Here is a 9,853-nt window from a genome sequence, read left to right on the forward strand (position 1 = left end):
ACCTACTTTCTGTTGGCAATTCTTATACCTGCCGTCTTAGGCCATTCCCCTTGTGAACTCCAAGTCCGGCACACAAGACAGTTAACTGAGTATTCATATGGGTCATACTGTTTACCAACAAGTAATTTTAAAATAGCGTTTGCTTTCACAGCGCCATCACGCTTTGAAACACTTTCACAGCTAACAGGTCGATTGATAATGGCCGTCGTTCCGTTTCAGGTTGTCAGTAAATGCGTATTTTCATATCGTCGTGATACCTGTGATACCTGTAAGCACTCAGAAACGCCAACTTTCTCAACTATTACACCTGTATGTGGTGAGAGTGATTTTGCCCCAGTGAGTAAAACGTGTACCTCTGGTGGGACTCGAACCCACAATCCCCGGTTTAGGAGACCGATGCCTTATCCATTAGGCCACAGAGGCTGACTGGCGCTAAGCCGCCGGTGTGCTCGCTCAAATCGACACTTTCCAAGTGTACCCTTCCTGATGCGCTACTCTGCGTCTGCAGAGAGTCAGGACGTCGCATGAGCCTTTCCTGTGTTCCTGTACATACTCAGACGTATCCAAGTCCAGGCACCTACTTTCTGTTGGCAATTCTTATACCTGCCGTCTTAGGCCATTCCCCTTGTGAACTCCAAGTCCGGCACACAAGACAGTTAACTGAGTATTCATATGGGTCATACTGTTTACCAACAAGTAATTTTAAAATAGCGTTTGCTTTCACAGCGCCATCACGCTTTGAAACACTTTCACAGCTAACAGGTCGATTGATAATGGCCGTCGTTCCGTTTCAGGTTGTCAGTAAATGCGTATTTTCATATCGTCGTGATACCTGTGATACCTGTAAGCACTCAGAAACGCCAACTTTCTCAACTATTACACCTGTATGTGGTGAGAGTGATTTTGCCCCAGTGAGTAAAACGTGTACCTCTGGTGGGACTCGAACCCACAATCCCCGGTTTAGGAGACCGATGCCTTATCCATTAGGCCACAGAGGCTGACTGGCGCTAAGCCGCCGGTGTGCTCGCTCAAATCGACACTTTCCAAGTGTACCCTTCCTGATGCGCTACTCTGCGTCTGCAGAGAGTCAGGACGTCGCATGAGCCTTTCCTGTGTTCCTGTACATACTCAGACGTATCCAAGTCCAGGCACCTACTTTCTGTTGGCAATTCTTATACCTGCCGTCTTAGGCCATTCCCCTTGTGAACTCCAAGTCCGGCACACAAGACAGTTAACTGAGTATTCATATGGGTCATACTGTTTACCAACAAGTAATTTTAAAATAGCGTTTGCTTTCACAGCGCCATCACGCTTTGAAACACTTTCACAGCTAACAGGTCGATTGATAATGGCCGTCGTTCCGTTTCAGGTTGTCAGTAAATGCGTATTTTCATATCGTCGTGATACCTGTGATACCTGTAAGCACTCAGAAACGCCAACTTTCTCAACTATTACACCTGTATGTGGTGAGAGTGATTTTGCCCCAGTGAGTAAAACGTGTACCTCTGGTGGGACTCGAACCCACAATCCCCGGTTTAGGAGACCGATGCCTTATCCATTAGGCCACAGAGGCTGACTGGCGCTAAGCCGCCGGTGTGCTCGCTCAAATCGACACTTTCCAAGTGTACCCTTCCTGATGCGCTACTCTGCGTCTGCAGAGAGTCAGGACGTCGCATGAGCCTTTCCTGTGTTCCTGTACATACTCAGACGTATCCAAGTCCAGGCACCTACTTTCTGTTGGCAATTCTTATACCTGCCGTCTTAGGCCATTCCCCTTGTGAACTCCAAGTCCGGCACACAAGACAGTTAACTGAGTATTCATATGGGTCATACTGTTTACCAACAAGTAATTTTAAAATAGCGTTTGCTTTCACAGCGCCATCACGCTTTGAAACACTTTCACAGCTAACAGGTCGATTGATAATGGCCGTCGTTCCGTTTCAGGTTGTCAGTAAATGCGTATTTTCATATCGTCGTGATACCTGTGATACCTGTAAGCACTCAGAAACGCCAACTTTCTCAACTATTACACCTGTATGTGGTGAGAGTGATTTTGCCCCAGTGAGTAAAACGTGTACCTCTGGTGGGACTCGAACCCACAATCCCCGGTTTAGGAGACCGATGCCTTATCCATTAGGCCACAGAGGCTGACTGGCGCTAAGCCGCCGGTGTGCTCGCTCAAATCGACACTTTCCAAGTGTACCCTTCCTGATGCGCTACTCTGCGTCTGCAGAGAGTCAGGACGTCGCATGAGCCTTTCCTGTGTTCCTGTACATACTCAGACGTATCCAAGTCCAGGCACCTACTTTCTGTTGGCAATTCTTATACCTGCCGTCTTAGGCCATTCCCCTTGTGAACTCCAAGTCCGGCACACAAGACAGTTAACTGAGTATTCATATGGGTCATACTGTTTACCAACAAGTAATTTTAAAATAGCGTTTGCTTTCACAGCGCCATCACGCTTTGAAACACTTTCACAGCTAACAGGTCGATTGATAATGGCCGTCGTTCCGTTTCAGGTTGTCAGTAAATGCGTATTTTCATATCGTCGTGATACCTGTGATACCTGTAAGCACTCAGAAACGCCAACTTTCTCAACTATTACACCTGTATGTGGTGAGAGTGATTTTGCCCCAGTGAGTAAAACGTGTACCTCTGGTGGGACTCGAACCCACAATCCCCGGTTTAGGAGACCGATGCCTTATCCATTAGGCCACAGAGGCTGACTGGCGCTAAGCCGCCGGTGTGCTCGCTCAAATCGACACTTTCCAAGTGTACCCTTCCTGATGCGCTACTCTGCGTCTGCAGAGAGTCAGGACGTCGCATGAGCCTTTCCTGTGTTCCTGTACATACTCAGACGTATCCAAGTCCAGGCACCTACTTTCTGTTGGCAATTCTTATACCTGCCGTCTTAGGCCATTCCCCTTGTGAACTCCAAGTCCGGCACACAAGACAGTTAACTGAGTATTCATATGGGTCATACTGTTTACCAACAAGTAATTTTAAAATAGCGTTTGCTTTCACAGCGCCATCACGCTTTGAAACACTTTCACAGCTAACAGGTCGATTGATAATGGCCGTCGTTCCGTTTCAGGTTGTCAGTAAATGCGTATTTTCATATCGTCGTGATACCTGTGATACCTGTAAGCACTCAGAAACGCCAACTTTCTCAACTATTACACCTGTATGTGGTGAGAGTGATTTTGCCCCAGTGAGTAAAACGTGTACCTCTGGTGGGACTCGAACCCACAATCCCCGGTTTAGGAGACCGATGCCTTATCCATTAGGCCACAGAGGCTGACTGGCGCTAAGCCGCCGGTGTGCTCGCTCAAATCGACACTTTCCAAGTGTACCCTTCCTGATGCGCTACTCTGCGTCTGCAGAGAGTCAGGACGTCGCATGAGCCTTTCCTGTGTTCCTGTACATACTCAGACGTATCCAAGTCCAGGCACCTACTTTCTGTTGGCAATTCTTATACCTGCCGTCTTAGGCCATTCCCCTTGTGAACTCCAAGTCCGGCACACAAGACAGTTAACTGAGTATTCATATGGGTCATACTGTTTACCAACAAGTAATTTTAAAATAGCGTTTGCTTTCACAGCGCCATCACGCTTTGAAACACTTTCACAGCTAACAGGTCGATTGATAATGGCCGTCGTTCCGTTTCAGGTTGTCAGTAAATGCGTATTTTCATATCGTCGTGATACCTGTGATACCTGTAAGCACTCAGAAACGCCAACTTTCTCAACTATTACACCTGTATGTGGTGAGAGTGATTTTGCCCCAGTGAGTAAAACGTGTACCTCTGGTGGGACTCGAACCCACAATCCCCGGTTTAGGAGACCGATGCCTTATCCATTAGGCCACAGAGGCTGACTGGCGCTAAGCCGCCGGTGTGCTCGCTCAAATCGACACTTTCCAAGTGTACCCTTCCTGATGCGCTACTCTGCGTCTGCAGAGAGTCAGGACGTCGCATGAGCCTTTCCTGTGTTCCTGTACATACTCAGACGTATCCAAGTCCAGGCACCTACTTTCTGTTGGCAATTCTTATACCTGCCGTCTTAGGCCATTCCCCTTGTGAACTCCAAGTCCGGCACACAAGACAGTTAACTGAGTATTCATATGGGTCATACTGTTTACCAACAAGTAATTTTAAAATAGCGTTTGCTTTCACAGCGCCATCACGCTTTGAAACACTTTCACAGCTAACAGGTCGATTGATAATGGCCGTCGTTCCGTTTCAGGTTGTCAGTAAATGCGTATTTTCATATCGTCGTGATACCTGTGATACCTGTAAGCACTCAGAAACGCCAACTTTCTCAACTATTACACCTGTATGTGGTGAGAGTGATTTTGCCCCAGTGAGTAAAACGTGTACCTCTGGTGGGACTCGAACCCACAATCCCCGGTTTAGGAGACCGATGCCTTATCCATTAGGCCACAGAGGCTGACTGGCGCTAAGCCGCCGGTGTGCTCGCTCAAATCGACACTTTCCAAGTGTACCCTTCCTGATGCGCTACTCTGCGTCTGCAGAGAGTCAGGACGTCGCATGAGCCTTTCCTGTGTTCCTGTACATACTCAGACGTATCCAAGTCCAGGCACCTACTTTCTGTTGGCAATTCTTATACCTGCCGTCTTAGGCCATTCCCCTTGTGAACTCCAAGTCCGGCACACAAGACAGTTAACTGAGTATTCATATGGGTCATACTGTTTACCAACAAGTAATTTTAAAATAGCGTTTGCTTTCACAGCGCCATCACGCTTTGAAACACTTTCACAGCTAACAGGTCGATTGATAATGGCCGTCGTTCCGTTTCAGGTTGTCAGTAAATGCGTATTTTCATATCGTCGTGATACCTGTGATACCTGTAAGCACTCAGAAACGCCAACTTTCTCAACTATTACACCTGTATGTGGTGAGAGTGATTTTGCCCCAGTGAGTAAAACGTGTACCTCTGGTGGGACTCGAACCCACAATCCCCGGTTTAGGAGACCGATGCCTTATCCATTAGGCCACAGAGGCTGACTGGCGCTAAGCCGCCGGTGTGCTCGCTCAAATCGACACTTTCCAAGTGTACCCTTCCTGATGCGCTACTCTGCGTCTGCAGAGAGTCAGGACGTCGCATGAGCCTTTCCTGTGTTCCTGTACATACTCAGACGTATCCAAGTCCAGGCACCTACTTTCTGTTGGCAATTCTTATACCTGCCGTCTTAGGCCATTCCCCTTGTGAACTCCAAGTCCGGCACACAAGACAGTTAACTGAGTATTCATATGGGTCATACTGTTTACCAACAAGTAATTTTAAAATAGCGTTTGCTTTCACAGCGCCATCACGCTTTGAAACACTTTCACAGCTAACAGGTCGATTGATAATGGCCGTCGTTCCGTTTCAGGTTGTCAGTAAATGCGTATTTTCATATCGTCGTGATACCTGTGATACCTGTAAGCACTCAGAAACGCCAACTTTCTCAACTATTACACCTGTATGTGGTGAGAGTGATTTTGCCCCAGTGAGTAAAACGTGTACCTCTGGTGGGACTCGAACCCACAATCCCCGGTTTAGGAGACCGATGCCTTATCCATTAGGCCACAGAGGCTGACTGGCGCTAAGCCGCCGGTGTGCTCGCTCAAATCGACACTTTCCAAGTGTACCCTTCCTGATGCGCTACTCTGCGTCTGCAGAGAGTCAGGACGTCGCATGAGCCTTTCCTGTGTTCCTGTACATACTCAGACGTATCCAAGTCCAGGCACCTACTTTCTGTTGGCAATTCTTATACCTGCCGTCTTAGGCCATTCCCCTTGTGAACTCCAAGTCCGGCACACAAGACAGTTAACTGAGTATTCATATGGGTCATACTGTTTACCAACAAGTAATTTTAAAATAGCGTTTGCTTTCACAGCGCCATCACGCTTTGAAACACTTTCACAGCTAACAGGTCGATTGATAATGGCCGTCGTTCCGTTTCAGGTTGTCAGTAAATGCGTATTTTCATATCGTCGTGATACCTGTGATACCTGTAAGCACTCAGAAACGCCAACTTTCTCAACTATTACACCTGTATGTGGTGAGAGTGATTTTGCCCCAGTGAGTAAAACGTGTACCTCTGGTGGGACTCGAACCCACAATCCCCGGTTTAGGAGACCGATGCCTTATCCATTAGGCCACAGAGGCTGACTGGCGCTAAGCCGCCGGTGTGCTCGCTCAAATCGACACTTTCCAAGTGTACCCTTCCTGATGCGCTACTCTGCGTCTGCAGAGAGTCAGGACGTCGCATGAGCCTTTCCTGTGTTCCTGTACATACTCAGACGTATCCAAGTCCAGGCACCTACTTTCTGTTGGCAATTCTTATACCTGCCGTCTTAGGCCATTCCCCTTGTGAACTCCAAGTCCGGCACACAAGACAGTTAACTGAGTATTCATATGGGTCATACTGTTTACCAACAAGTAATTTTAAAATAGCGTTTGCTTTCACAGCGCCATCACGCTTTGAAACACTTTCACAGCTAACAGGTCGATTGATAATGGCCGTCGTTCCGTTTCAGGTTGTCAGTAAATGCGTATTTTCATATCGTCGTGATACCTGTGATACCTGTAAGCACTCAGAAACGCCAACTTTCTCAACTATTACACCTGTATGTGGTGAGAGTGATTTTGCCCCAGTGAGTAAAACGTGTACCTCTGGTGGGACTCGAACCCACAATCCCCGGTTTAGGAGACCGATGCCTTATCCATTAGGCCACAGAGGCTGACTGGCGCTAAGCCGCCGGTGTGCTCGCTCAAATCGACACTTTCCAAGTGTACCCTTCCTGATGCGCTACTCTGCGTCTGCAGAGAGTCAGGACGTCGCATGAGCCTTTCCTGTGTTCCTGTACATACTCAGACGTATCCAAGTCCAGGCACCTACTTTCTGTTGGCAATTCTTATACCTGCCGTCTTAGGCCATTCCCCTTGTGAACTCCAAGTCCGGCACACAAGACAGTTAACTGAGTATTCATATGGGTCATACTGTTTACCAACAAGTAATTTTAAAATAGCGTTTGCTTTCACAGCGCCATCACGCTTTGAAACACTTTCACAGCTAACAGGTCGATTGATAATGGCCGTCGTTCCGTTTCAGGTTGTCAGTAAATGCGTATTTTCATATCGTCGTGATACCTGTGATACCTGTAAGCACTCAGAAACGCCAACTTTCTCAACTATTACACCTGTATGTGGTGAGAGTGATTTTGCCCCAGTGAGTAAAACGTGTACCTCTGGTGGGACTCGAACCCACAATCCCCGGTTTAGGAGACCGATGCCTTATCCATTAGGCCACAGAGGCTGACTGGCGCTAAGCCGCCGGTGTGCTCGCTCAAATCGACACTTTCCAAGTGTACCCTTCCTGATGCGCTACTCTGCGTCTGCAGAGAGTCAGGACGTCGCATGAGCCTTTCCTGTGTTCCTGTACATACTCAGACTGATCGATGTCCATGCTTCATCCAGACGTTTCTCGTAGTCGAATGTCGTTTTGGCCGTATGTATAGGGTTCGACCCGAGCGTCAGCGAGCGTCAGTCGTGCTAAGTCGGCCAAGTCGGTCTTTTGAGTATGTGGCTGTATGTAATGTTATAATGAACTGGTGGAATACTTCATGGTGAAAGTCGGCCAAGTCGTTCTTTTGAGTATGTGGCTGTATGTAAGGATATAATGAACTGGTGGAATATTTCATGGTGAAAGTCGGTCAAGTCGTTCTTTTGAGTATGTGGCTGTATGTAAGGATATAATGAACTGGTGGAATGTTTCATGGTGATGATTAATCTGTACCCAGTCTTGTGCACTGATCATGCAGTATATTGAGTGTTGTTGTATGTAAGGATATAAGGAACTACTGGAATATTTCGTGGTGATGATTAACCTCTAGCCAGTCTTGTGCACCGATCATGCTGTATGTTGAATGCTCTGTCTGTGTGTGGAATGGGGTATGTGCGCCATATATCTGTGTTGGTCAGAACGTAGATTCTTCTGTTTTTGGATTTCGGGACTTGCATTTCGGAAACTGTGTCTGTTGTCTGCTATTTAGGTGCGCTGTGGCCGTGGTTCTAACACGTAGCGATACCAATGTGAAACCATGCCCGTATTTTTGCTGTTGGTCATTCACCTCTTATTACAGATATCGTACGTCGTAAGCTGGTGAACTGTAGTTTTTAACTTTATAAATTTAATTCTTGAAGAGAATTTATTTTATTTACTGGCGATTAATCAAGAACATTGGCGTATTTAATCACACTAGGTGAGCGTGGAAGTACTTGCCAGGAAGTAACTGATGGAAAATTACTTTTAATAAATGTGAATTTATTCCTAAAAGCTTTTTCAATGCAGATTTAAAATTATAAGCAGAAAAGCACACTCGAAATAGCACGTCACAATTTAACAAATATGAATCTTATTGCTAAAAGTGTTTTCAAAACTGATTTATAATTATAAGCGGGAAAGCACCCTCGAAGTAACAAGCTACAGTTTTATTTAGAGGCAAAGAACAATATTAACAGTAGGAGCCTTCGGGCTGAGAAGCTTGCTTGCTCCCTATCAACACGGCCGTAGTCATGACCGCTCACAACAACCTCTGAAAGAGTACACTGGTGCAAATCTGCAACACAGGAGATTACTTTCAATTTTTTTTAACAACTCACACAAACATGTAACCTATGCACCCCATAATAGGAATGGAAATGGTACAATTCTCAAATTTTTGCCACCGACAATGCAATTTTTTTTAAAGGGCTCTTACGGTGGAAGGGTGGCAAGCTTATAACCTAAAATAACTATTTAAATAAAACCCATAAAATGCAGTGCTGTACATTTCACATATACGAGGGCAGTTCAATAAGTAATGCAACACATTTTTTTTTCTGAAACAGGGGTTGTTTTATTCAGCATTGAAATACACCAGGTTATTCCCCAATCTTTTAGCTACACAACACTATTTTTCAACGTAATCTCCATTCAATGCTACGGCCTTACGCCACCTTGAAATGAGGGCCTGTATGCCTGCACGGTACCATTCCACTGGTCGATGTCGGAGCCAATGTCGTACTGCATCAATAACTTCTTCATCATCCGCGTAGTGCGTCCCACGGATTGCGTCCTTCATTGGGCCAAACATATGGAAATCCGACGGTGCGAGATCGGGGCTGTAGCGTGCATGAGGAAGAACAGTCCACTGAAGTTTTGTGAGCTCCTCTCGGGTGCGAAGACTTGTGTGAGGTCTTGCGTTGTCATGAAGAAGGAGAAGTTCGTTCTGATTTTTGTGCCTACGAACACGCTGAGGTCGTTTCTTCAATTTCTGAAGAGTAGCACAATACACTTCAGAGTTGATCGTTTGACCATGGGGAAGGACATCGAACAGAATAACCCCCTCAGCGTCCCAGAAGACTGTAACCATGACTTTACCGGCTGAGGGTACGGCTTTAAACTTTTTCTTGGTAGGGGAGTGGGTGTGGCGCCACTCCATTGATTGCCGTTTTGTTTCAGGTTGGAAGTGATGAACCCATGTTTCATCGCCTGTAACAATCTTTGACAAGATATTGTCACCCTCAGCCACATGACGAGCAAGCAATTCCGCACAGACGGTTCTCCTTTGCTCTTTATGGTGTTCGGTTAGACAACGAGGGACCCAGCGGGAACAAACCTTTGAATATCCCAACTGGTGAACAATTGTGACAGCACTACCAACAGAGATGTCAAGTTGAGCACTGAGTTGTTTGATGGTGATCCGTCGATCATCTCGAACGAGTGTGTTCGCACGCTCCGCCATTGCAGGAGTCACAGCTGTGCACACACGCTTTGCCCAACGACTCACCGTGCTTTTGTCCAC

General features: G+C 46.6%; 13 non-coding genes across 13 annotated transcripts; all 13 read right to left on the reverse strand.

Annotated features, from left to right (window-relative positions):
• Positions 1-350: 350 nt before the first annotated feature.
• On the reverse strand, positions 351-423 carry Trnar-ccu (transfer RNA arginine (anticodon CCU)). The gene has a single exon. It is a non-coding gene; the product is annotated as a tRNA-Arg (tRNA).
• A 502-nt stretch (positions 424-925) lies between these two features.
• Positions 926-998, reverse strand: Trnar-ccu (transfer RNA arginine (anticodon CCU)). The gene has a single exon. It is a non-coding gene; the product is annotated as a tRNA-Arg (tRNA).
• A 502-nt stretch (positions 999-1,500) lies between these two features.
• Positions 1,501-1,573, reverse strand: Trnar-ccu (transfer RNA arginine (anticodon CCU)). Its single transcript has one exon. It is a non-coding gene; the product is annotated as a tRNA-Arg (tRNA).
• A 502-nt stretch (positions 1,574-2,075) lies between these two features.
• Trnar-ccu (transfer RNA arginine (anticodon CCU)) lies at positions 2,076-2,148 on the reverse strand. Its single transcript has one exon. It is a non-coding gene; the product is annotated as a tRNA-Arg (tRNA).
• A 502-nt stretch (positions 2,149-2,650) lies between these two features.
• Trnar-ccu (transfer RNA arginine (anticodon CCU)) lies at positions 2,651-2,723 on the reverse strand. The gene has a single exon. It is a non-coding gene; the product is annotated as a tRNA-Arg (tRNA).
• A 502-nt stretch (positions 2,724-3,225) lies between these two features.
• Positions 3,226-3,298, reverse strand: Trnar-ccu (transfer RNA arginine (anticodon CCU)). The gene has a single exon. It is a non-coding gene; the product is annotated as a tRNA-Arg (tRNA).
• A 502-nt stretch (positions 3,299-3,800) lies between these two features.
• Positions 3,801-3,873, reverse strand: Trnar-ccu (transfer RNA arginine (anticodon CCU)). Its single transcript has one exon. It is a non-coding gene; the product is annotated as a tRNA-Arg (tRNA).
• Positions 3,874-4,375: 502 nt separating this feature from the next.
• Trnar-ccu (transfer RNA arginine (anticodon CCU)) lies at positions 4,376-4,448 on the reverse strand. The gene has a single exon. It is a non-coding gene; the product is annotated as a tRNA-Arg (tRNA).
• Positions 4,449-4,950: 502 nt separating this feature from the next.
• Trnar-ccu (transfer RNA arginine (anticodon CCU)) lies at positions 4,951-5,023 on the reverse strand. The gene has a single exon. It is a non-coding gene; the product is annotated as a tRNA-Arg (tRNA).
• A 502-nt stretch (positions 5,024-5,525) lies between these two features.
• On the reverse strand, positions 5,526-5,598 carry Trnar-ccu (transfer RNA arginine (anticodon CCU)). The gene has a single exon. It is a non-coding gene; the product is annotated as a tRNA-Arg (tRNA).
• Positions 5,599-6,100: 502 nt separating this feature from the next.
• Trnar-ccu (transfer RNA arginine (anticodon CCU)) lies at positions 6,101-6,173 on the reverse strand. Its single transcript has one exon. It is a non-coding gene; the product is annotated as a tRNA-Arg (tRNA).
• Positions 6,174-6,675: 502 nt separating this feature from the next.
• Trnar-ccu (transfer RNA arginine (anticodon CCU)) lies at positions 6,676-6,748 on the reverse strand. Its single transcript has one exon. It is a non-coding gene; the product is annotated as a tRNA-Arg (tRNA).
• A 502-nt stretch (positions 6,749-7,250) lies between these two features.
• Trnar-ccu (transfer RNA arginine (anticodon CCU)) lies at positions 7,251-7,323 on the reverse strand. The gene has a single exon. It is a non-coding gene; the product is annotated as a tRNA-Arg (tRNA).
• Between the last annotated feature and the right edge of the window lie 2,530 nt (positions 7,324-9,853).

Source organism: Schistocerca nitens, chromosome 1 (assembly GCF_023898315.1).
Source record: "Schistocerca nitens isolate TAMUIC-IGC-003100 chromosome 1, iqSchNite1.1, whole genome shotgun sequence".
Taxonomy (NCBI): domain Eukaryota; kingdom Metazoa; phylum Arthropoda; class Insecta; order Orthoptera; family Acrididae; genus Schistocerca; species Schistocerca nitens.